This window comes from Gavialis gangeticus, unplaced genomic scaffold (genome assembly GCF_001723915.1).
Source record: "Gavialis gangeticus isolate Ggan-Ray unplaced genomic scaffold, GavGan_comp1, whole genome shotgun sequence".
Classification (NCBI taxonomy): domain Eukaryota; kingdom Metazoa; phylum Chordata; order Crocodylia; family Gavialidae; genus Gavialis; species Gavialis gangeticus.
The window spans coordinates 55,683,326-55,699,078 of NW_017729004.1; positions in this window are offsets into that span (position 1 = coordinate 55,683,326).

The following is a 15,753-nucleotide window of genomic DNA, read 5'->3' on the forward strand; positions in this document are numbered from 1 at the left end:
CTCCCACCCCAACCCTTGCCTCACACAGAACAACAGCTCCCCTGCAGGGACCATCAGTGGTGAGTTGCGGGTTTACACATGGTGCAGGGTGCCAACCCAGCCTGATGCCACATGCCCCACGTAGCATGGTGGTGGCAAGCACCAGCCCAGTCCTGCCTGAGGTGATGGCATTGGGCTGGGTTAGCACCCTGCACCACATGCAGCAGGGAAACAAGCGGCAGCGAGAGCCACCGGCTGACATTGCCAGGATCCAAGGGAGCAAGGTGGGTGTTGGGGAGGAGGCCCACACTCCCGCCACACAGAGCCCTGCAGCTGCCTTGCAGGGGGTGCGGGGGCACATTCTTGCCACACAGAGCCCCACAGCTGCCTGCAAAAGGCAACTGTGGGACTGTCCCTGCACTGGCAGGCTGCTCCCACTGCTGCTTGTTTCCCTGATGCACATGGTGCAGGGTGCCAACCTGGCCTGATGTCCACTCCCGGCAAGAACTGGAGCAGTCCTGCCAGAGGTAGAGCATGTGGCATTGGGTCAGATTAGCACCTTCAGCCACATACAGCAGCAATACAAGTGGCAGTGGGTGCTACCACCAGCATTGTTGGGAGCTACTCTGTGTGGCAGGTGCAGGAGTGTGGGGCCCCCCACAGTCCTGCAGCTGCCTGCAAAAGGCAGCCACAGGATCCTTCATACTTTGGCTGGTGGCTCCTGGCAATGTCAGTGGTGGCACCTGCCACCACTTCTATCACTGCTGCACATGGCTGAAAATGCCAAACTGGTCTGATGCCACATGACCCACCTCAGGGAGGACCAGGCCAGTTCTTGCCTGGGACAGGCATCAGGCCAGATCAGCACTCTGCACCACGTTCAGCAGGGATACAAGCGGGGGCAGGAGCCACTGCCAACACTGCTGAAAGCCCACCGGCCAATGCATGCAGGGTCCCGTGGCTGCCTTTTGGAGGTAGCTGTGGAACTCTGTGCAGTGGGAGCAGGAGTGTGTCCCCACCCAGGGTCCCACACCTGCCTGGAAAATGCAGCCACAGGACCCTGCATGCGTTAGCTGGCAGTTTCCGACAAAGTCGGCGGCAGCTCCCGCCATGATCGTATCCTTGCTGCACATGGTGCAGGGTGCTAACCTGACCTGATGCCCACCCCAGACAAGAGCTGGCAGGGCCCTGCCCAAGGTGGGGCATGCAGCATTGGGGTGGATTGGCACCTTCAGCCATATGCAGCAGCGATGCAAGCAGTGGTGGGTGCCACTGGCAACATTGCCGGAAGCCACCGGCCAAAGTATGAAGGATCCTGCTGCTGCCTTTTGCAGGCAGCTGTGGGACTCTGGGGGTGGGCACGCTCCTTCCCCCACTGCACAGAATCCTGCAGCTGCCTGCAAAAGGCAGCCGCAGGACCCTCCATGCATTGGCTCCCTACTGCACATGACGCAGGGTGCTGACCTGGCCTGATGCCCATGCTGGGCAAGAACTGGCCCAATTCTGCCTGAGGTGGAACGTGTGGGATCTAGCCAGATCAGCACCTTCAGCCCCATGCAACAGTGATACAAGCAGTGGCAGGTGCCACCAGCGGACATTACCGAGATCCACTTTGCTTCCTCGGCTTCAGCAACATCAGCTGGCATCTCCTGCCACCGCTTACATCCTTGCTGCACGTGGCTGAAGTTGCCAACCCGGCTGGATGGCACATGCCCCACTTTGGGCAGGACCACACTGGGCAAGAGCTGGGCAAGCGTGGGCCTCCCTGCCCCCAACACCCACCTTGCTCCCTCGGCTCCTGCCCACTTGTATCCCCACTGCACATGGCACAGGGTGCTGACCTGGCTCGATGCTATCAAACAGGACAGGGCTGGGTCCTGCAGCTACTGTGTGTGGTGGGGCTTGTGGCATTGGGCTGGGTTGGCACCCTGAACCATGTGTAGGCCCACAGCTGCTGACGGTCCTGCAGCTGTGCATGGCAGGGGTTGGGGCAGGAATGTATCCTCCCCAACACCCACTGAAAAGCCTCCCAACCCCATGCACGTTGCAGATTTGACCCCACCACCCACCAAAGAACCCCCCGACCCTCACACAGTCCCCCACCCCAAGGCCAAGCAAGCCATGGGCTGGTTGGGCTCCATGGCTTCTGCCGATTACTTCTCCCCCGTTTGCAAGTGGCTCTTGCAGGCTGAGACTGGCAGCCTGCAAAGAGCTCTTTGTAAATAGGGAAACCTGGGTCTCCCTTTTAGGAAGAAAGTTCCCATTCCCACCTGCCCTCTTCTTACCTTGATCTCCCATGTCTTTAGCCTTCATTGTTCCAGATTCCACAACTTTTCCACACACCTTCCTAACTGCAACTCATCCACAAACAAACTTGGAGTCTTGCCCTGATTTTATTCTCAAGCACACTCCAGGGGTGTGCTCGGATGCTGGGGCAAAGGGGAACCATAGAGATGCTCTGGCTCAATACCAGAGTGTCTCTCTGGAGGACTCCTTCTCCCAGTTGCCTCCAGGCATGGTGTTGGACCATGCCTTGCCCCACTGTTTCCCAGTGCAGTTTTTTGACCCCTGGATATCTCCTGTGCTGAATATTTGTAGCATGAGGAACATTTTCTTGTTCCTGCACGTGCCTCTGGCAGTGTCTCAAGGGAGTTTGAAATGCTGCAAGAGGCACATGCTGGCTTGTCTGGATGCGCCCATAAATTATGCCTAAGATAAGAAGATACAAGTAATTGTTTTTGGATTTCTTAACTTTCATCACTTTATAGTTAATTTGAAGAAGGGAAAACAATCCCCTTTTATCTTTAGCAGATTCTATCAGTGCACCAGGTAATATAAAATGGATTAGGAACAGCGTACAGAGTTTGGTATTAGCAGACAGTAAATCATTCAGGACACAAAGTAACTATCAGAAACCATGGACCAAATGCTGATGTATAGTGCTGAAATCAAAGATTAGCAGTGAAAACAAAAATTAGGAGGGAATTTAACTGTATTTAGTATACAAATTGATTTACTATCAATTGATTACAGTTCCAAATCAGTTGTACTGTCAGTACTCACATACCCAAGCCATACAATGTTAAATGTTTGAATTCCTAAGAAAACTGACTTATGGTCAAGTGTGGATCATTAGAACACACTGTAACCTCATCAGCTTCTTCCTATGATAACTTGTGTAACATTGGTAAGAGAGAGTGGTAGTTAGCTGTGGTAGTCTGAAGTCAGGCAAAAGGCAGGGCAGGGTAGCATCTTAGGGCATCTTTACACATGCTCTGGGGTGGATGCTTTCAGGAGCCACTCTAATTAAAGCACCCACAGTGTCCCATGTATTCAGTGTCCTGTTCTTCAGGGTGGGGGGTGCTTTAACTAAAGCTTGTTTGATGAGCTTTAGTTAAAGCACAGCTGCCACCATTTTGAAGCACGGGGACACTAAATACACGTTTGACAGGCCAGTTTGACAGGCTTGATGTACATGATTCACAAGGTAAACCTAGAGCTATCGAATAGGAATCCATTGTGTCAAAAACAATTTGACCTATTGTGGGCTTTCAAGTTTTTTGCCACAGAAGAACTGCTCTATTATTGTTCTGTAGTCAAAAACCAAGTGAAAGCTAAAAGTTGGCATTTTCCAAGGGGAGCCTTGAGTGTGACTGTGGTGGGGTGCCACAGAGCACTCAGGTGCCCTGTGCCTGAAAGCAGAAATTGCTCGGGAGAGACCCCTAGTGGCGTGAAGGGGAAGGCTCAACTGCCAGTCACCAGGGCAACACAGGTGCTGATTGCTAGGGCAACCAATGGAACCAGCTGACAGGAAGGGACAGGGCTTGGCCCTTCTTAAGCCCAGGCATGAGGCTGTGAGGGCAGTTCCCCTCTGGTGGCCAAGAAGGGGGGAGCTTGGTCAGTGCAGACAGAGGAGAAGATCGACTGCATGTGCATCACCTGGTTGCTGCCATGGGTTGGAGTATTTTCCTGGTAAGGATCAAATGTTGTTTTGACCGGAAGGTTTAGTTTTATGTTGTAGCCCAGGGGCTTTGTGTTTTTGTGTTTACTGTTTAAACTGGAGGACTGGATGAGGCTATTAGGGGTTGGAGGAGGCCTCATAGGGACTCCACGGTAGCGTGGGGATCCTGGTGCCAGAGAGGGCGCAGCATTTGGGGTGCATTGGCCCCAGGCCCAGAGCAAGGGGGGCACTGAGAAGCCCCAGAGCAAGAGGGGAAGTGAGGAGCCTGGAAAGAGGGCTGTGAGGGGCGAGGAGGCCCCAGAGTCAAGGGGGGCAGCAAGGAGGCCCTGAGAGAGAAGGCAAGGACCATGTTAGTACCATCTGCGAGGCTTGGGCTGTGGTGTAGGGGTGGAACAGGAGCCACAGATAGTACCCCCTGGCACCAGGACGCATAAAGTGGGCAACCTCCTGCTAATTACATCAGTCAATTAATCAATTAAAATCAAGGCATGGCAGATGAGTAAGCAGGCAGTTGGCGAATAACAGGAGGGCGGAGCCACCAATAGAAAGGCTCCAGTAGAGATACTCCTGTCACTTGGGGACACCGCTATTAAGAGAAATTTACCAGAGGAAGGAGAGCCCGGAGAGTCACAGAGCTGCCAGGACACTGCGAGAGACTGGAAGCACAGCCAGAATGGGACTGGGGGGAAGAAAAATGCTGTGTTGAAGTTAAAAAAGGGAAAACCATAATCGGCCAGGGGAAAGCCGGGGCTGGCACCAGCACCGGCATGGACCCACTTTATGGCAGCATGCAGATTCACCAGCCGGCCCCTTAGGCAAGGATAAAAACCCCACTGGACAAGGATCAGGGAGGACTGGAAGCAAGTCCTCTGGAGGGCCCAGAGCAGCCTGGATCTGTTTGTAGCCGCACTGAGGGCATGTGGTGGCAGCCCCGAGAGGGGGGCATGCAGGGATAATATAAGCCCAGCAGGGCCTAGGTACTTACCTGGGATGAAGCACTGGATCCCAAATACAGTCAGCTGGGAATGGGAAAGCGATGAACCTGAGGAGAGACAGAGAGAAGGATCCTTGGGTTGCTGTGGACAAGAACCAGAGAGAGACAGGAACATACCTGGGAGCAAGGTAACCTGGGACGGGTAAAATCACAGGCCAGTTAATGTACGGCTCAAAACTGAATGATACACCATCCGAACTGGACTTTTCTAACCTAAGAAGGCAAAACAAAAAAACCTTTACCATGACGAGTGAACTCAATCTTAGTCACAGTCTGGAACTAACATCTGTAGTTGGCATAAGGTGGGGTGTAGGGGAGGTGGAGCTTTGAAACAGGAAGCCAGATGGGAAGATTGAACGAGGATTAAGGAAGATTTAAGTCCAGGGGAGGCAGTACTTAAAACCATCCTCCTGATAGTAAATTTATTCCAACAAGATGTGGCAGGCTGTCACCTACAAAAGTTACAACTCTCTAAAATGGTCTCAAGCTGCTGGCTCACTGTGAGAAGGGGATCGCGGCACTGTTGGGGGGGAGTCTGGGGGGTGGGGGTGCCCCTCCATAAAGTCCCAGCAGCAGCAAGCAGGGGGAAAAAAGGTGGAAAGAGGCTGAGGATAAGGACAGCCAAAGCTCAGTGAGTGCAAAAAGATGGAACACATTTTTTGGAAATCTCATTTTTCATCTATCTAATATAAGCAATAAAATAATCAGTAAAAATTAGCAAGATTAGCACCTGGCATCCGGAAAAATCAGTGCAGGAGAAATTCAAAGCACTTCCATGAATTTCCGTGGATTTACATTTACAAGCAGCACTTGGTGGTGCAATAGCTGCAAAGCAGGGAAAATCATGTTTTTGGGCATGTCAGGTCCATATTACAAATTTAAAATGATAAAATTAACCCGCATGGAAGAAATTCAGGAGCTAAAAATAAAACATGTTGGAGTAGTTTTAAATTACCACAATAAAAAAAAAATCTAAAACAATAAAATCATTTGAAAATGTGGACACCCAGACGCTATTTAGCTAGCTTAATTGTGATTTTTGTCACATGGACGCAGGAAAAATGTAACATGGAAACAGGAGAGGTGTCACATGGACAAGCGCCCTAAGGTGCTACCCTGGCATTGAATTCTGCATGAGTGAAAGAGTTATTCAGACTGGACTTTTTTTTAAAAAAGAAAATTAAAATTAACAATAGAAAATCATGGGGCACAGTTTTCTCCTGGGTCATCTAAGTAAACATTTCATGACTTTGTTAAGCTCTGTGGCGGGTGCAGAGATCCCACCTCAGGAACACAGCTGGGTATTCGTATCCCTCCGCTGTTTCCACCACGTGAGGCGGGCCAGTAGGGGGTGCTCCTGCGTTGAGCCACCCACCTCCCTGCGCCCGACCACCTTCCAGGCTCCGAATGCCTCCCTAGGGGCGCCTTATGTCCGGCCGACCCCTCTCCCGGAGCACACTCGCTAGTCTGGGGGTAACGTGCCGCCACCACCCCAAGAATGGACTGTCTCGTGGCCCTGTGTCCTTGGGGTAACACAGGCCTAAAGTCCCACGGGTACTCAACCCAGTACAGGCACTTGGGGTACTTCCCCAAGTCCGGGGGCAAAAAAGTATAGTCTCCCTTAGTCCACAGACCTAAGGGGTCTCTTAGGCATAATTTAGACCCACCCCTCAATAAGTCTCCCACACCAGTCAAAAAGGAGAACTTTATTGATTACAGGGGGTAGGGTAAACTAGGGTACAGGATAGAGCAATATCTAGAAATCCTAAAGAGCAAACAGTCTGGCTGTGGTAGCCTTTTGATTACGCATCTGTGATACCGCCAGCTAAATATCTAATCAGATTGAGTAGCTTACTCACAAGCATCTTCCAAAGGCAGGTGAAGTTTCCCTTTGGAGGCAGGTGGTTCCTAGCTCGTGAGTTTGGGGGGAGAGAGCCAGTTTCAGATGTTAAGGCTTCTCTGTCCCCTGCCTGGCTGCTGCGTCACCTCATGGCCGGAGAGGAGAGACCGCCTCCTTCCCCGTCCTAACTTATATAGCCCCTGTGACCTCATTCACCTGGGCCAGCGGAGGTCAGCCCCAGTTGGCTGTCAGCCAACCAATCTGAAATGCATCACCTGTTACCGGGCAGATCCCAGCTCCCCAGGTAGAAACCCCTTACCCAGGTAAGTGATGCAAGTCAGGTAAGCAGAGGGAGCAGGTTTCCCCCTCCCTCAGGAATGCAGCCAGCTCAAGTTCCCTAAAGAGACAGGCTGAGGGTGTGGTCCCCTGTGTGCTGGGCCCACCCTAATTGAATGGTCACAGCACAGAAATTTAAATCACAGTGTCACAGGGCAGAGATTTTTGGGGAGAAACCAAGGTGGCTTTCTGCCACAAGCTCCATCAAAAAAACAGATTTTCCTTCTATTCCTATAGGGAGGCTGTTACAATATCTGCCTACTCTGATGGTTACAAATTGTCTTCTAAATTCCAGCCATTTATGGCCATTTCACAGTCTTTTTTTCCTGGAGTCATTTACTCTAAGTAGTACTCCCTCCCTGATGCTTACCTTCCTAATGTATTTATACAGAGTGATCATCTCTCCCCTCAACCTTCATTTTTCTAGTCAAAATAATCTGAGCTCTTTTAATGACTTCTTCCTGGCCATTCTAATAGCCCTTCCCTGCAACTACTCAGGTTTGAATTCATTTTGCTTGACCATGAGTGATCAAAGTTGTATATAGATTTATATACAGGTTATGGTTTCATGAAATTTCATCTCCTGAGCAGCTAAGATTGTACAAACACATGGGAAAACAAGATCTCTGCTCCCAAAGGTTGGCAATCTAAAGACAACCCAGTTTAAAATCGGACAGAAGACAAGCAACAGACAAAGAATGGGATATGAAATAGAGGCTTTGACTGACACCTGATGCACAATAGAGGTGTTTCCAGCATGTCCTTGCGCTAGTGTTGGGCATGGGGATTGGTGCGCAGGTAATTATGCAGACTCTCTGCCACCTGGTTATTCTCCTGTGTCAGAGAACTACCCCCTGCCAGACAATTAAGATGGCTTCCTACTTTATTATGTTGGAGCTGGAAAGAGATGGGAAGAAACCCAAATAGATGTGAAAGAGTCCAGGTTCTAGTTCAGAGACTTTTCAAGGGCACTTGTACATGTGACGGGGGTTTAGTCCTCAGGATTTTATTCTGTGCCCCCTAAATTGAAATGGTGGGTTTTTAATTGAAACCCACCATTTAAATTTAGGGGCTTCTGTCCCTATTACAGTGAGGGGCCCATTCCTTTTTTATTTTTGTGAGGTCAGACTGCTTCACCCGTGGCTGGGGGGTGAGCTGCCTGTGGCCACTGAGCTGGGGCAGCACCCAGCCCACTAGCAGCCTGCCCAGGAGGCCATGGGGGTGCTGCTGCCATGAACAAAAGGAGCAGGGCCCCCTGCAGCTCAGGGGCTGCTCGGCCTGCTGGCAGGTAGCTCCCACAACTGTGGGAGAGGCAGGCAGGCAGGCTCCGTGGGGGGGGAAAAAAAAAGGATTGGGCCCTTTGCTACTTCTGCCTTCAGCAGGTGCCTCCAGCTGCCAGGCACCTGCTGAAGGGAGAAGTGGCGAGGGATACGATCCTTCTTTTCGGTGGAGCCTGCCCTCCTCTTCTGTGGCCAGCAGGCAAGCTGTCAGATTAAAAGCTACAACATTTCAAGTAGCAATGTTGGAAATGAAACTACATGGGGATGTGGTTTAGTTTGCAATGTTGCAAACTCATTTGAAACCCCGAAACCTCCCACATGTGTAACGTGTGATGCTATTAAGCCACACAAAGGAACTTTTTGTCACGTGTACATGGTGATGATCCTGTACATGGAAACACCTTCTTGACTCAAACTCATGCCCTGATCACAGAGACAAACATCACTACTCCAATCATAAGACAGGAATAAGTACCTATTGACTCTATTGGTGCCAGCTAAAGGAATCATTGCAAACATTAGCTTCACCAACACTTCCAGGTCCTAATATAAACAGGCTGAATTTAAAAGAAAAAAATAAACCCAGGTTAGGGTAAATTACATTACATTTGTGCCCATGCCATCAGTAAGGAAAATGATCTTGATACTGATACAATGAATTGGAATAAACCAGGGGTGTCAGACTCACTTTGCACTCGGGGACAGATCCAGACCATGGTGATCCTTGTGAGCTGGGTCTGGTCTGGGGCATATTGTGGTGTCGGCTTTGGCTCCAACCCAGGGCACATGATGGTGGCAACTCTGGCTCCTGCCACATACCTCATACTGGAGCTGAAACTGCTGCAGTCACTGCATGCCCTATGCCAGGGGTTGGCAAAATGGGCAGATCCAGCTGGTGGCCAGACTCCATTTCCCAGAGGACCCTCCCCATGCTGCTGTGGCCAGTTTCCATGAAGACCCCAGGAGCGGCAGGGCTGTGACAGTATGGGACCAGGGTTTCCATGGAAAACAGCTCCAGCAGTGCTGGCAGGGCGCGCAGCTGGGCGGGGAGCTGCTTCAGGATTGGGGCTGTGGTTTGCAGTGGTGACAGTATGGTCCAGAGCTGGGGCTGAGCTACAATCTGCTGCTTGCATGCCCCTGTGCAGGGTGTGTGGGCAGAGCATTGCAGCTCTGTTCCAGTTCCAGACCACACTGTCACTACCACAAGGTCCCAGCCCTGGAGCAGCCCAATGCCCTGCCATGCATCCTACCAGAGCTTCTGGGGCCAGTCTCCCTGGAAACCCTGGCCCTGCACTGTCACGGCTCTACCATGCCTGGGGTGTCAATGGAAACTGGCTGCAGTGATGTGGACAGGGCTGCTGGGAACTGGAGTCCTGTACGGTTTGGATGTGGTCCATGGGCCAGACTTTGCTTGTCCCTATTATGCCATGGCAGCAGCTCTAGCTCTAGCACAGAGCAGCTGAGGGGATATGACTGCAGCAGTGGTGATGAGCAAAGAGGCTGGAGGGTGATCAGGGCTGTATCAGCCATCACGCACCCTCCTGCTGCTGATTACCACATCCGACAGAAACCAAGGGTCCAGGATTCTTCAGCAGACCTCTCCTCCTCCTCCTGCAACACCCCTGAAATAAACTCTACTTTATTTATTTATTTATATAAGTAAATTAGTAAAATGACTCAGGAAAAATATCCCCAATAATACAGACCTTTTATATATTATTTCCAAGTGAGAGGAATTAAAAGTGCTAAATATCCAACTATAAGGAGAGGTCTATATGCTTCTAGTATGGCAATGTGTGAATGGATCATCTCCAGAGTCCTCAGGAGTCTTCTTATGTTGCAATCTTAATGAAAGTGCTGTTATCTTTTGTGCAATAATGTCTGAAATCCTTACTGATTGTTACATGTGTCTGTAGGAGGAGGTTAGACAAACTCTTGGATGAAATGATTTAATCAGGGATGATCCTGCCTTGAGCAGGGGACTGGACTAGAATCGCTAGATCTCATGAAGTCCCTTCCAGCCCTATTTTCCTACAATTCTTATGATTTCTTTCAATCATTAGTTCTAATGACATGTGTACCAATCTAGGTACTTAACTTAGAGTCCAGCTTGTGAGCCCCTTCATGAAGCACTCTCAAGGAAATATGCATACTTGTTAGAACATGGGGACAGCTGTTTTCCCTTGGAAAGTAAAAGTGTTATTTTGATAATTAATAACCAGATGTTTTGCAGAAGACAACATATTGTTTTTTGTTTCATTTTGCAGCACTCTGGGTTTCCCAAAAGAAGAACCACCATGTGAATATAAAATCACCATAATTAACTCGCTTAGAATTCCCAGTAACTTTAAAATTCAGCAGTCTCACTAGATTTTTAAATAAACCAATGCAATGAAATTGGTTACTATCTGCTATGATGGGATTTATTAGAGTTACTGTTGTACAGGATTATAACAGATGTTTATAGAACAAGATGAATTTTTAAATGCAAACTGCATACATCACTGCAAAAGAACACACAAAAAATAAGGGCAAGTACAGTATGAAAACCTATAGAAATAACCTGTGAACATTCAGTTTTATTGTATTAAAAGGCTTTTATTTTGTGGTAAGTTTTCTGGACACAAGTACTACGTATAAAAGACCACTAAAGTGCTCCCTCCCCATTCTGTTTATAATTTCCTTAAGCTTAGAGCAATCTTTATTCATCTAAACATGGGTAGTAACTTCCAATATTTTTTCTTAACCATTTTTTTAGCTGCAAGATAAATCCATAGAAGCAATATAAAAATTTAAAAAGTAAAGAACTCCATGACATTTTATCAAGCGTGAAAAGACGTTTAAACAAAACAGGGATTTGCTGAAGTAATGTTTCAGTAAGGAAGGAAATACCATTGACTTTATTACAGCTGCCTAATGTTTTCCACGAACTGCAGAAAATAATTCATTGTATCTTAGTGACCTACAGTAACAGCTGACTGCTTGCACTTGATGGAAATGTGATTTGTGCCTACTAAAAATTAACTATTTAACTTCTTAACACTCTTACCTTCAGTATTACATTTGGTTTCTCTGAATTATGTTTTGAACTGTTTGTCTGTGACCTGCACTCAGACTATCTATTTCTAGGTAGTGTTCCTTTGTGGATAGGAAAAATATGGGTTGGACCACACATCTGTGTTGTTTCTTATGCTCATGTTGCGCTCTAAAAGAATTGCATTTCTTGTCATGCTGTCATGTTCCTTCATATTTATTGTATTTTTAACTTGGCAGGTAACAAGTCCAACCTGTAACTTTAAGAGACAGCGAAGGCAGCATTATGTGGCTGGTAGATTGCTGGCAGATGAATTGGTGCCAGCTGCAAAGAGACAAGCAGGAAAAGGGAGTAAGGAGCCATAGCTCCAAGACAGTAACAAGCTGCGAGTCACTAACCTGAAACAAGCAGGAATAGGATAGGGAGCTGAATTTCAGGCACTTATTTACATAGTGGCTGCAGCAGAACTGCAGGGCCAATGAGAAACTCCTGGGCCCGGTCAGCAGGCTTAGAGAACATGTGATCAGAAGGGGTGGAGCCCAGGGATTTATAAACCTGGCTCCTGGGCTGGAGGGAACATTTGGGCTCTGAACACGGGAGGGAAAGGAGCTCCTTAGGAACTTCTGCAGAGCTTTGTCAGCCTTGGAGAAGGTGTCACCAGAAGTGAGGATGATCTAGTGAGTGGTGTGGTGGGGAGTAGGGCTGAGGCTGGTGAGCTGGCATCGGCCAGTAGGCAAGAAGCCCAGGCAGACTGATGGTGGGATAGACGAGAGCCAGCAGAAAAAGGGGGGCGGCTTCAGCGAAATGGGGAAGACCCAAGGGAAAGGTAAGGTTCAAGGTTAAGCATTTATGACAGCTATGAGGCATGGGAACCACTAGGGGCACCCTGAAATGGATTTCTTTTTCAGAGGGTGACAGTCCTACAGAAGCATTTCAAGTGCCAGGTAGAGGGCACTGTGGGTACTAACTGTGCAGTAGCTTAATTACACTGTGCAGTAGCATGCTGGGCAAAAACCATGTTAATATGCTACTGTGCAGTAGTAATAGGCTACTGCACACTAAGTGCCACTAAAAACCTATGCACCAGTGCTGCTGTGCAGTAGTGTGAGTTCCTGTGCATTGATTTAGTACTTGGTTATCCAAGTACTAAACTTAATGCACTGAACTACGGCACATTATGCACTGTAACTACGGCACGCTATATAGACGTGCCCTGCATTATGTAGAAGAGGGGGTAACTGATGACAGGCCCAACTATAGAGGTATGGCTGCTAGAAAGGATGCATTGTGCTGAGGGGGAGGCACACTGCAGAGAAACAGTGCTGAGGGGTGGAGAAAGGGCACCTAAGCTACTCTGCTTTTAAAGGCAGCCTCCCAAACTTGTCACATTTAACACTGAAGGCACAGCAGCCAGGAAACAGCCTGGAGAGCACAGCAGGAGGCAGCTGATGCGAGGGACATACTCTGGGGTGGGAGCCCTGAGCCTGCTACTGGACTAAATCCATATACCCATGCACATTCAAGCTCATCAGCAGCTTCACAGTGAACATATTAGAGAAGAGAGAGGTAGTGCAGGTTCAGAGCAGGATCTGATAAAGAGACAGCTTAAGGAGAAAATAGATTAGGTGGTAACTGGAAAGGCAAAGGGCGTGTGGGTGCAACAGGAAGAAAAACAGGAGTTTTGTCTATGAGACTTCTGAGTGTTGGCAATGCATAGGGGGTGCATGTGGGTGCATTTAAACCCCCTGAGATTGTCTGTGCCCCCCCAAGAGAAGTGTTGGTGGCACTTCTGGGTTTGTTGCTGGCAGTTCTGGTTTTGCACGTCCACCAGCAGTGGCAATCAGCTGCTGGGGGACCCCCCCCAGTTGGTGATTGGCCACTGGTGCCCCCCCCCCAGTATTAGGAGGTACCAGTTGCCCATGCTTCTGAGAAAATTCACCGTATTCTACTTGCTTTCAGTACCTGGTGTAGACAGAAGTGCAGCTCCCAGCTGTAACTAAGAATAATTTTTGCAAAGCATTCTGAGTTACAGCATTACCCCAGACCAAACAGAAATTTACTGTTGGTTCCAAGGGGAAGGGGAATCTAGCTGCTGGCTGGGACCCTGCAGCCAGGTTCCCATTGCAACAGCCAGGCGTCTCTGCCAGTGCTGCCTGTTTTCAGAACAGGAGGGGGGAAAGGCAGTGGAAGGACCTCATTCTTGGAGCTCCCCAGCTGGTGCTGCAGCATAGGGTGGGTGAATTGAATGCCCCCCACCTCAGTGGAGCTCCAATACACCCATCCCACCTCTGCGGGGGGACTGAAAACCCCCCAGACTGAACTCCTTTCACTCTCTTTCCCCCACTCCTGTTCTGAAAACAGTGACAGGCCAGGAGCTCTGCAGACACAAGTTACAGAAGACACTACATTCTGAAACTTCTTCATCTGATACCTCATGCAATGAAGGGTCAGATTTTCACCCAATCTGCCCTTTTTGAAGCTGTTTGCTTGTGTTTGGTCACAGCTATAAACTGCTTTCTGTGGCCAGATAAGGCAAAAATTGTTACTTCTGTCTGCACCCAGAAGACTGTTTCCTACAATATGGGCACGTGAACACGTTGCGCTATGGCGACATAGCAACCATGTGGGTCTACACATGATCGGCAGCCACTTTGCCATAACGTTGTGCTCCCCCATTTTAATACATGCTGCTATGGAAAACTAGAGGCTAAAATTAACCGTGCGCTGCAACACTGTACAGTAATAACATTGCCATAGGGTGATGTGTAGATGTGCCCTATATGGTTCTATCCTTTGTTCAGCTGATTTCTGAACAATTCAAGAGCCATTGCTTCCCTGCTGCCCTGGCTGGTTATAGCTCTGTAGACAAACATCTCCTTACATACTTGAACGTGTGCATATTTGTAGGCATAGGCTGGAGGAGATGGAAGGAAAAACGTTATTAAGCTGTATTGTATTTTATAACAGCTTCATCCATTGTTTTCAAAAGCTTCTGCTTAAACTGAGGGGGAACATGGGCATCTGCATAGCCCAGAGATGTGTCTAACACACATATAGAAAAGAAATTCCCCTTGCTATGTCTTTATCAGTAAAGCCATAACAGGAACCAGTAGATACAATACTAGAATTCAACCAATGCAAGCCATATTTCTGGAAATTGGAAAGCCAGGAATTGCCAGAAGTAAAGTTGCTTCTTGTTTTCTTAGGGCTTAAATTGTGCAAGAAAACAGGCATCTAGATAAATACCTGACAGACAGTTTGTTATGCAATTTAAAATGAAATTCAGACTAAAGAACAAGAAAAAGCTCTTGATAAGCCTGCCATAGCATGACATACCTTTATGTAATACAACATTTGCCTTTAATATGCTATTGGCAGGGTATTCAGTAAAATTTCCTGCGAGTTCAATGGGTTTTGTTTAATTTCTTGTTCATCTTATACATTCTATACATGAAAGGATGGTGATTGCATAGTGAATGCAGGATCTTTCAGATATGGGCAAGTTGTGGACCTAATGTCCCAAATAGTACTTTGTTGCTGTGTTCATTTTTACCCTGTGAACAAGCTGAAACTCATACAAACCTGCATATTTCATTCTCAGATACATAAGTGAATGAAAGAGGAGCATAGGAATGTAAAGCTTGCCATGCAAGTTTAGACTGATGGCCAATTTCATCTGGAAGTACGTACCTGACAGTAACCAGAATGAAATTCTTCAGCATGTAAAACGCCCATTGTTGCATAATAGTCAATAACTTGCCTATTGGGTGAATTTACCTAATAGCTGGCTTACATCTCACAGCATGTAAATTCATGGTAGGTATCCTTTAAGTTTATTCATCCTGTTTTAGTCTCACTAAAGGCATTATAATAAAAAGATTAATTTTATTAATATATAATCCATTCCTTTTTCATTTCTTTGGATGTCCTCTTTGTAATATGAGACAAAGTGCATATAAATGTCCAACTAGCTTATTATTCATCATTTTCTATATCCCCTTTGCTACATCTCTAAATTAAACAGTCCAGATATCTCTATAGGTAGAAATCTTTCTGTGCATCCAATAAATTTTATTTCTTTTCTTAGGGTCTTCATTTATATCTGCTTTATCAGTTTTGAGATGGGATGAACACAGTGTTTAGGTTGACAGGTATTCATAGATTCACAGATTGTAAGGCCAGAAGGGACCTTGGGTCCAGTTCCCTGCATCAAGCAGGAAAGATAACTGGGGGTCAGGTGATCCCAGCAAGGTGACTGTCCAGTCTCCTCTTGAAGATTTCCAGGGTAGGTGATTGCACTGCCTCTGGAGGGAGCTTATTCCACAGTCT